The sequence below is a fragment of the Coffea eugenioides genome, chromosome 11 (genome assembly GCF_003713205.1).
Source record: "Coffea eugenioides isolate CCC68of chromosome 11, Ceug_1.0, whole genome shotgun sequence".
In the NCBI taxonomy this organism is placed as follows: domain Eukaryota; kingdom Viridiplantae; phylum Streptophyta; class Magnoliopsida; order Gentianales; family Rubiaceae; genus Coffea; species Coffea eugenioides.
Genome location: NC_040045.1, coordinates 25,845,369 through 25,856,675, shown reverse-complemented (window position 1 = coordinate 25,856,675; position 11,307 = coordinate 25,845,369).

Genomic DNA, 11,307 nt, shown 5'->3' with positions numbered 1-11,307 from the left:
ATCAAAACTTGGTATTCATATAAGAACTGACCACTAGAAAAAAAAAGAAAATAAAATAAACGAAAAGGAGATAAATATCAAACTAAAAACAAAGGAAAAACACCTAAAAATCGAAAACTGGAAACACTAGCACCCAAACTGATCCCCCCCACACCTAAGTCACACATTGCCCTCAATGTGAAAATCTAACAGCAAAATGGAGGATAAAGGCAACGGTACTTCCCTGAAGTCGTCAAAACAGGGGTGGGTCAGGCGGGAATTGAGGAACAAGACCCGCATGGTGCATAAAAGCTGCCAAATGCTACGCCATGTTGTGCAAGTTGATGTCAATGTGGGTCACTCGAGTCTCCAGTCTCTCAACTGTGTTCCGGAGTTGGAGCCAGTCATCTGCCGTTGGGATGGGAGAGGCTGTGAATGTCTAGGTGTCCTAGACCTAGAAGCAGATCAAGGCCTCACCATGGTCTCTAGATGTCACTCTAAGCAACAAGAGACTACAATTGCCAACAAATAATGGAAGCCGGAAATTCAAAGCAATAACAATTTTAAAGCCAATCCAATGAACAAAATGCACAATTCAATCATCCAGAGGACATACAAATACCCCAACACTTATAGCAAATGCAATTGATAAGCACTTGTGGTCCCAATTCAGTCAGATGTAGAAACAAAGCAGTCCGAATGTGCAACAACTGCTCCAAATACTTGAGTAATTAAAATGGATGGGCAGATTACCCCAAGCAAGTCAATTAGATGCAACAAATGAGCAATAGGAAATGGAAGTATCACAGTAGCTTCCCAAATCAACAAACAACCGCAGAAAGTAGCTGCCCACACTATCAGAACACGGCTCCCAACAATGCAACAAAACAATCAATAATCACAGGAAGCCCCACTATTGTAAGAACCAGCAAAAGCAATTCAATAAGCAATGAAGTCCTCAAATGCAGACAAATACCAAACCTTTCCACACAAATTCTCAGTAAATGCCTCCAAAGGTGTAGTTGGCCGCAAAACGCGCACCCTAAATTGTGGCAAACCCCCCCCCCCCAACAAGTCAATTAAAAGAAACTAACTTCAATAACAGAAGTAACCCGACCAAAGGCACAACAATGGTCTCAAGACAAAAAACAACAAAATAGAGCTCAAGTGCTACCATAGACGACCTCAACAAAGCAATGGATTCAAGCAATTTGAATGAGGAGAATACGGTCAGAGGTCCCCTTAAATACCAATTCAAACGGGCTAACCCAACCCACTAAGAAATCCAAACAACACTGAATAGCACCCCAATATCAGTTAAATCTCATCAATAGCAAGTAATCGAAATAACGGGTTCCACCAAATAAATGAAAAACCTGGCACCAGGGTGGGCAAGTGCGGTGGGTGAGAGGGAGCTTGGAGCTTGGAGCTTGGAGTGGTGGCGCGAGCTGGCGGTGCTGGGGGAGTTGAAGCTGAAGTCGCGTGTGAGGGAAAGGGGAAGCTGGGGTGGCGTGCGAAGGAGAGCTGGTGGTCGTCCGTGAGGTGGAGCTTGGAGGCAGCGGCGATGGCAGCTGGGCAATGGAAAACTGGCGGCGCGCAACTGCTTGGTGGGCTTCAGGTGGCACGAGGCGAGTGATGGACCGCGAGGTGGAGGGAGAGGGCCACGTGCGACGAGCGGAGAATGGCGAGCTAGGTGCGGCTGGGCAAAGCTGGCGGCGTGGGCTTGCTGCGGTGGACGAACGAAAGAAGAGAAGGAAAAGAGGAAAACAGGGGAACGGCGGAGAAGATGAAGAAAAGGAAAGGAAAGAAAGAAAAGAAAGGAAGAAAGAAAGAAAGAAAAAGAAAAAGAAATAATATTTTTTTTATTTTTATTTTTTAGGGTTTAAAAAGAAAATAATTCTTCCTTTCTTGTAATAATAACAAAATATATTATATTTTTATTTTTATTTTTTTATTTAAAAAAAATTTTCTTGAATTTATTTTAGGGTCGTTAAACACCGCGTGGGCACGCCATAAAACGTCCACTGACCTCAGGAGATACAAACATCGCGTGGGCACGCCAAGATTGCACTTCCTGGCTACTGTTGAGGAAAATATTAATACTGATACTAACCAACGGGGAAATAACAAAACGAAAGAAATGAACAACTAAAAACAATAAAACCAATTTTAGGTTGCCTCCTAAAAAGCGCTTTTCTTTAATGTTTTTTCCTGGACATTGTCATATTTGTTCAGGGAAGATAAAATCTTGTAACTCGTTTTAGTGCTTCATCCTCTATTTAGTCCTGATAACCCTCGTAAATAGCTTAATTCTTGAACACACGAGTTACGATCTTCCATGAGCTAGTAGAAGGCGCCAAACCAGTCAACAATAATTTGCATTCTCCATTCACTCCCCCCCTCACGTGCATTTATTGGTCCAAGATATCTTGTCATCGCTACTCTTAATTTATTCCTGTCATGAAATTCAAAATTTTCTGGTATAATAAAGTCAATTTCATTAACAGGAATTAAAGAATAAGAATCAGGAGAATATTGATTAAAGACTGGAGGAGATGTCACCGCATTTGGAGATTGTACACTGGATTCATTCACTTGGACGAATTGATATTGGGGTCTCATTTCTTGCACTTCAGCTTCCTTTTCAACTGCATCTTTAGATCCGTTTTCTTGAAACTCTTATAGTTCTATGTCATTTGGCCGGTTAATTGCACTCTCATCTTCTTCAAGGTTGATGTTTGCCTGTGAGGGTAATTCTTCGTACATGTAATAAGCTAATTGCGTTATCTTGGATGTCAATGGATGCACTTGATCCGCCAGTTTAATACTCGCTTGTGTCTCTTGATGAAATTGATATATATTAGTAGCGAATAATTCAATCATTTCCTAAAGAAATATACCTGACATGGATGATAGTTGTTGAGACTCTTGCTATTGAGAACTCATTGGCCTGGTCGCATAATTAAAATTGGAATCATCCTACCATCCTTGATCATACCCATTTGAATAAGGGTCATACCACGTTTGATATTGAGGTGAAAAATCTCCAAAAGTATCAATTGGAGCACTTAGGTTATCTTGAAATGCAGGGCATATGTCAGTTGAATAACCTGAAATAAAATAAGTTCCACAATTTGCAACAGCCAATTGATCATTAGGAAAAACACGAGTCTCATAATCCCATTAAGGAATAAAGTTCAGTCTATCATCAAAATACGGAATGTTAGCAGCCATAAACTATATAAAAAAAAGAGAAAAATAAATAAGAAATAAAAACAAGATGAACTAAAAAAAAAACAAATTAATCTGGCACCCGTCCTTGGCAACGGCGCCAAAAATTAACAGGTTGTCGAGCCTGTGCAATAATAAAAATAAAATCTACATACCACTAAAAGCAGTCAATAATTAATCCTAGGTATTGGAGCAAGGACCCTAAGTGTGCAATGGGTTACTTGATTCACCCTTTTCCCGAAGAGTTTGCTTAATCCGATATACCAGAATTAATTAGTTGACAAAATTTGCTAAATAGTAGATAGTGGTAAGTAGGGTCGTCTCCTCAGGGACTGGGAATATTTGTCTCTTTGAGATTTCAATTGGTAAAGGGGGATTTTATCGGACTAAAATTAAAAGCAATTAAGCAATTCAACTCAAAATAAATAATTAACTAGCACGAATATAGCAGGAATTAAATCAAGAATAGATAAATTCTAACCAAGAATACAACTACTCAGACACAGTCCATTTATCCGATCATTGATGGAAGAGAGGTTCATTTAATTTAGTAATAGACTAGTTATAGTCGCCGATGAACTCTAACGACCAATTTTTCCTTAATTTATTGATAATCAAGGTACGACCGTTGATCACTCCTAACCAGGAAATACTCCTAAGTACGACCGTAGGAATTAATTTCCTAATTGCATTAATAACTAGAAAAACCTAACTCTAATCAATAACATGCTACGAGAGTTATTTAAATTAGATTGCACGTTCCCCTAATGTGTAAACACACCAGTTGCCACTAATATTAATCAATCAAACAATTACGGATTTAATCGACTAATTTGGCACGAAATTAATAAATTACATTGAACATCGGGCCCTTGACATCCAATTAATAAAATAATCCCATGAAAATTCAAGTAGACAACGTGCAAATATTAATAAATTGAGAAACGCGTGAAAACTAATTAGATCTCACAGATTTTCAAGACTGCGCCGTCGAGTTGATCCTTGACTAGATAAAAGACTTAGCCACGCCGTATAAATAAATCTCCACGCAAATTAATTGATTGCAAAGGCATCAAGTTTTTCACTAGAAAGGAAGAAATAAGGATATTTTTCCCGTTGGGAAATATTGTCGAGCACCTTGTGCGCATAACAAAAGGGAAAAGAAAAGAAAAACTAAAACTATCCTAAAACTACTGCTAACTACTATCCCCCAAGCCTCTGTACGTTTTCTCCTTTTTAAAGCCAACAATGACTAAAACTTCTTATCCCTGTGGTCCCTGGCGAAATTGAGAATCAAACCAAAAGTGGGGCTCTACCGAATTCTTTGCTTTTAGTTTCCTATTGCCCGTAGGATTTTTTTTATGCTCAAGACACTCCTACTGAGCAAAAGGAGATGCAATCCGTCTGCAGCTCCAGGTGGGCCCGGGTTTGGGAAACTTTTTGAGGTCTCCCACGCGTGGAGCAATTTTCTCCAACAGGTTCCCTTTTTAGCACTTTTTAATTCCATTTCCTGTAGATAGGTCCAAATACCAAATATAAATATATATTAACAATTTAAAACAATATTTAGAAAAGACAAAAGGGAAAAATTAACAGTAAAATTACTAACAATTAACACCATATCAATGATTCACATCGTGTGGCACTGCTGTTTCTAGAAACTCCTCGTAAATCTGTCAAATGTGTTGCTAGGAGGACACATTCATGTTAGTGTCATCCTAAAAAGAGCAGATAACTAATAGATTAATTATTTCACCAAATGGATTAATGCACAAGTCTTGAGAAGATTAGTACTAGCTTGATCACTTTACGAGAAGGGTTTTACACAGTGTTTGATGACGAGAGCAAGTCAAGAAACTCAGCTTCGTCATGTTCAGACGCATATGCCATAACTTATTGGCTTCCTCTCTCACTTGTTTAGATTTTAAGAAGCTTTTCCTATTTAAGCATCTCCTGATATGCACAAATCTTCTTCTTGCCAGATTTTTGTATATGGTGTGGGACACCTTTCTGTCTAAAGCTGTAAAAATCACATTGTTTTGCATATATAAGTGTGAGCATAAGTACCATCTACAACTTCTGGTGAGTAAGGTGAATGCTGGATTCAAATGTGCCAGGGTGCAGCAATTTATCACAGCAATGGCCTTCATTTGTTTGTCTTATAATGTAGTAGTGCAGAGAAACTCAATATTAAGGATAGAATAATCCTTTTCAGGTATTATTGTGGACTCTTACTCCATAAATACTCCCTCATCTAACATAATGGTTTTGGGATGTCTGAGTGTGATTCTGAGTCATGTATAACCAAAAATTTCTATTTGGTAAATGAGGGTAAAAGCAGGAACCTAAGTACAGTAGCTCTCATAGAACTAGTAGGCATTGCTATTTTCAGGCATGATGTAACATACTGAGTGTCTTGATTAAATAGGTTAGGGGTGTTGATTGACTGGCTTAAGACAAGGGTACTTATTTTGGATCATGCATGATTAATGAGATAGGTTATGAATGATTCACCTCCTTTTGGAAAAGACTTGTTTTTCCCAAATTTTGACCTTTTCTAGCCCTCTTGTATTTCCACACTTTGAACGTCCATTTCCCTTTTTCCCCCCTTTGTTCTTCTCGAATTAATATCAAGTGCTTCTCCTGATTTAGACCCAATGAATCAAAAGCAGCTACTTTCTATGCTATTGCATCTTAGAAACTTGGTAATTAGCCCCTTTTGTCATCTGTTGATTAGTTTCTCCTTGGTTAGATGTGAATCCGCATGAGTGGGCTTTCGCGAATTGCTCAAGTAGAAAATCCAATACAAGCTTTAGGCTTGATTTACCAGTCTGTTATCATATTAAGTTTTTTTCTCTTCATTGTCTTGGACTCTGTGTCCGACCAGTTTGGACAAGGATCCAATCACTATATAGACAATCTGGATAGGTATTAGATTTAAACAAGGATATCTAATCCAGAATATGATGGGAGATAGCTGCACCTTGAAGGTTGCAGCCCCTCCTTTGCAACTATCTATTGTCAGTTCTTGACCTCCTCAATACACATCTTTCTGTAGGTATTTGTTAAATTCCTTTTCTGATTGTTTTACACACTGAAAGATAGATTTATATAGGGTGGATGAATTGTTTATGCTAAACATATTAGTGAAACATGAAAATAGAAAATTGAATTCTAGTTTTATGAGAAAGTTATTCTAAATCTTCCCTAGTCAGAAAACCTACTTGGGTGAAAATTGTGACTATTGAACATTTTCAGGGTGAGTATTGGGAATATTAACATCAGAATTTTTGCATGTTGGGGATGTCAGTTATGAAGTGTGACTAAGGTGCTTTTTGTAGTGGTATAAAGACAATCTCTCTCTCTTTCTCACCCATACCCCATCATGTGATTCTTTATTTTTCTTATTCTTCAATTGTTGTTAATGCTATTACCTCTGTGCCTTTGATCTTTATTCATCAGTGCATGATATGAGGTCTTTTACTCCCCAGGACTTCTGGAACTCAATGTCTTTGTTTACTCATCATACCTCAAGACTTAACTCCTGCCTCACGAGACTTCTTGGACTTCATTCACTCCTACGTGAATAAGGGTCTAATATCTTGTTCTGAGAGTTGCATTTAATTCCAATCACTTTTTGCTTGGCAAATTATTGATTGGCTTTCACGAATCCTGAGTCACATGTTAAATATAGGAAAATAATAGTCCCACATCAAGCTTCCCAAGGCTTTTGATGAGTAAGCTTACAAAAATTTTGGGCTTGTCCGCTCCTTGCAAATGCATCTTGGTGCTGAGGTTCTTTAATAAATTCAACTTAGAAGCACCAATATAGAGCATAAAGTTTAAACATCACAGGATACTTTATGAAGCAATTCACAGAAAAAAAGGGCATCATACTCCTGATATGCTTATATACGACTTGGGGTAGTATTCCTCAAGTGCTCTTACCAAAAGTTGTGTTTTCCGGTCCAGAATTTGCAATATATGTCCCTCCATCATTAAAAGATCAAAGTGAACAAAGTAGTATTGGTGTTATAGTTTTCTTTCAACAATGTAGCAGCTTCTTTGCCCCTCCTGATCTGCCGACTTTAAGCAAAAATGAGAGGAGAAGAGGCTGTTTTAAACTAGTGTTGAACTCTATCCAAGTCAAGACTTGACACAGGAGCACAATGAATTTCCTGTTGCAGCACAGTCCGACATTTTATCAATTTTGTGCTACTAATATGGCCAGCAATGTTGAATTTACCTAGGCCTGACTATAACACTGCGTAATTAGTTTTGTGTGACAGTAATCATCTGACCTGATATCCTCACAAGTGACATTTTGCAGCAATGAAGATCCGATATTTGAACGTGGAAGCCTCGTTAATGCAGATGAGCTATGGTCATCTTCCAAAGATGTCACCAGCAGCCCTGAGAAGTCAATTCCCATGTCAGGTGACTCTCCACGTCTGGGGCTAGGCTCACAGAGGAGCACTTCAGAGCAATTTGATGTTCAAGGAGAGTACCTGTCAGATCAAAATAAGTGCTTTACTCCAGGACATGAGAAAATAAACTTGTTGACATCCAATGTCCCGCAGGATGTAAAGTCTTGTGCAGGAAATATAGGATACACCAGAAGTAGCAATAATATCTCAATGAAGGAGAAGGTACTACAGCTATGCCAGATGTAGATGAATTTTCTTCTCTCTCATTACTCTGACTTTTGTCCACTCTCTTCTGCATCATTGTAATTTCTGCTACATGGCCATTGGGAACAAATTGATTTATTTGTCTTGGAATGCAGGCAGCTTTTGAGATGAGTGGAAGTAAGCCAATATATAACTTACAGCTTGATTCAGGAAATTTTGCAGTCACTAACGAGTGTATGGTGAAGGTATATTTTTCCTACTGGTGAAATTTAATTCCTATTTTGTATGAGGTTCCCATCCTTAGGAAGGTACCCCTTTCTTTCTATTTACTCCACCTTTGTTCCTTTCCTTTCCACATTTTAATGAATTTTTTTTGAATGATCATTTTTTTTGGCACACAAAAGGAACATCGACATGAAGTGATTATCTGAACTTTAGCTGGCTTCTATTCCCCATTAGTGAAGCTTTGTGCATTCTTGTTAACAGCAACACCATAAATGCTATCAACCAAGAATTACTTCTGTGGTGTACCTGGAAATGGGATTACTTATCATTTCATTTCTTAAATCTCTGGAAATGAGTTGCCGTTCGGATTTGCTTAAAATAGATATAGATTAGAATTATGTCCAAAAAGAAAACAGAGATTCTTATAGATAATGCTTCAGAAAGAAACACAATTGGAATGTACAATCAGTCTTCATGTCATTAGTCTACCTATTGGTGCAAGAAATATTCAGTAGAAAAGAAAACATGATTAGCGTAACAGTTTCTTTGAACTTTTTCATTTATGCTCTCTTAGATTTGAGTAACATGGCCATATTAACAGAATTTGCTAGCTACATGGGATGGTTTTCGTTTTAGGTTAGATTGTTTTACTGCTACAGATTTTCATCCCCTTTTTTTTGATTGTTTTGTTGAGGCGAAAATGGCTAGTGGGTCTATTGTTTCAGAGATAGCAATTTTCATATATTCTACAGAAAGGACCTAGTAAATCCAGTGATTAGAATTGAAAACACAGCTGTCAAATTTTTAGCCAAACCCTTTTTCTCGTTATCATCACTTAAAGATTCAATATTCCCCCACAACTATGGCCTGGCTTTCTTTGAAAAGTAAACCACAAATTTTCTGTTATGTGAAACTGAAATTTTTTCACTGAAGATAAGTAGACCTGTTATTAGGTGTCTATTTCCTGTGACATGTTAGATCTATAATTCCATGGAACTGATGTCAACTTTAAGGCTACTGCGTAACCATAATCTAGAACTTATTTCCATTATCTAGAATAGTCTTTTTCAAATTATTTTAGCCACATGATAAGTTACCTTTTTAAATTTGAAGTTTTCTTCAATTATGAATTTCTTTTAAAGTAGATTCTCTTTTTCTTAGATGTTCATATATCACGTCAAATTACTACTTGGATTTAACAAAATGACTGAAATTACTACCTTAAAGTAAATAGAGTGATCTACCTGACAACAGGTGTTTTGAGACGAAAACATCTAGTCACCATATTATGAGTGACCAACTAATATTTATAGCAGTACAAACCTAACAAATTATTTACAAAAATACCCTTACTAATTTATTATCTACAGGAATACTTATATTTTCTTAACACTCCCCCTCAAATTGAGCATATGTATCATAAGCACCCAACTTGTTATAAATATATTTCACCCTAGAGCCCCCTAAACTCTTGGTAAACAAATCACCCAATTAATCTACAGACGGTACATGAGATGTTTTAATAATTCTGTCAAGCAATTTCTCTCGAATGAAATGACAATCAACTTCAATATGTTTTGTCCTTTCATGAAACACTGGATTAGAACCAATATGAACAGCCGCATGATTATCACACACTAAATTCATAGGCTATTTATGCTCAAACCCAATTTCAAATAACATGCTTTTCAACCAAACCAACTCACATACAGTGTGAGCCATAGCGCGGTATTCCGATTCTACACTTGATTTGGAGACAACTGTTTGTTTCTTACTCTTCCATGACACTAAATTACCACCAACAAACACACAATATCCTGTGGTCAATCTTCGATCTGAGGCAGAACCAACCCAATCTGCATCACTATATCCTTCAATATCAGTGTGTCCATAATTTTAATACAGCAACCCTTTTCCAGGAGCACTCTTAAGATACCTGAGAATCCGTATAACAACATCCCAATGACTAGTACGAGAGGTATCAAGAAATTGACTCACAACACTCACTGCAAATAAAATGTCAGGTCTCGTTACAGTGAGATAATTTAATTTACCCACAAATTTTTGATATTGTTTAGCATCATCTAGTAATGCACCTTGATCTCCTACTAATTTCACATTAGGGTCCATTGGAGTATCCATAGGTCGGCAACCTAACATTCCAATTTCACTCAGCATATCGAGTACATATTTTCTTTGACATAAATAAATTTCATATTTAGATCGAACTACCTCAATACCCAGAAAATACTTTAGATGACCTAAATCATTTGTTTGAAAGTTTGCCTGCAGATTGGATTTAAGTTTCTGGATCCCTACAACATCATCACCTATAATCATAATATCATCCACATAAACAATTAATAAAATTTTACCAGTATTAGAGTACTGATAAAATACAGAGTGATCTACTCCACATCTTGTCAGACCGAACTCCATGACAACACTACTAAATCGACCAAACCAAGTCTTCGGAGACTGTTTCAATCCATATAAGAATTTTTTTAAATGACAAACCAACCGCGAATTCTCCCCCTGAACAACAAATTCAGGAGGTTGTTCCATATATACCTCTTCTTTCAAATCTCCATGCAGAAATGCATTTTTCACATCCAATTGATGCAATAGCCAATTATAAGTTGCTGCCAAAGAGATAAGAAGATGAACAGAGGTAATCTTTGCAACAGGAGAAAATGTTTCTAAGCAGTTAATTCCATACACTTGAGTAAATCCCATAACTACAAGACGAGCCTTCAATCTATCAATAGAACCATTAGGCTGCACTTTTATAGTGTACACCCATTTACAACCAACAACCGGCTTACCAGAAGGAAGAGGGATATGATCCCAAGTACCATTTTTTTCCAAAGAAGACATCTCTTTTGCATAGCTAATCTCCAACCAGGATGATCAAGAGCATGGGTAATAGACTTAGGAATGGAGACAGAATCAAGGAAAGTAACAAAAAAAGAATATGACATAGAGAAACGAGAATAAGTAACAAAATTAGAAATAGGATGAGAAGTGCAATGCCTCTTACCTTTGTGTAAAGTAATAGGAAGATCTAATTCTGAGGAGGGCGTCATACTTGGACTTGAAGATTGAGAATTAGTTGGTGAAATGCGTGGCATATCAGGAACTTTCTCAACCATGGAATGACGAGAATAAACTTGAAAATTAGGACGAGATAATCGACCTAGTGAATTTGGTGGACTAGATAACTCAGATAATAAAGGAGAAG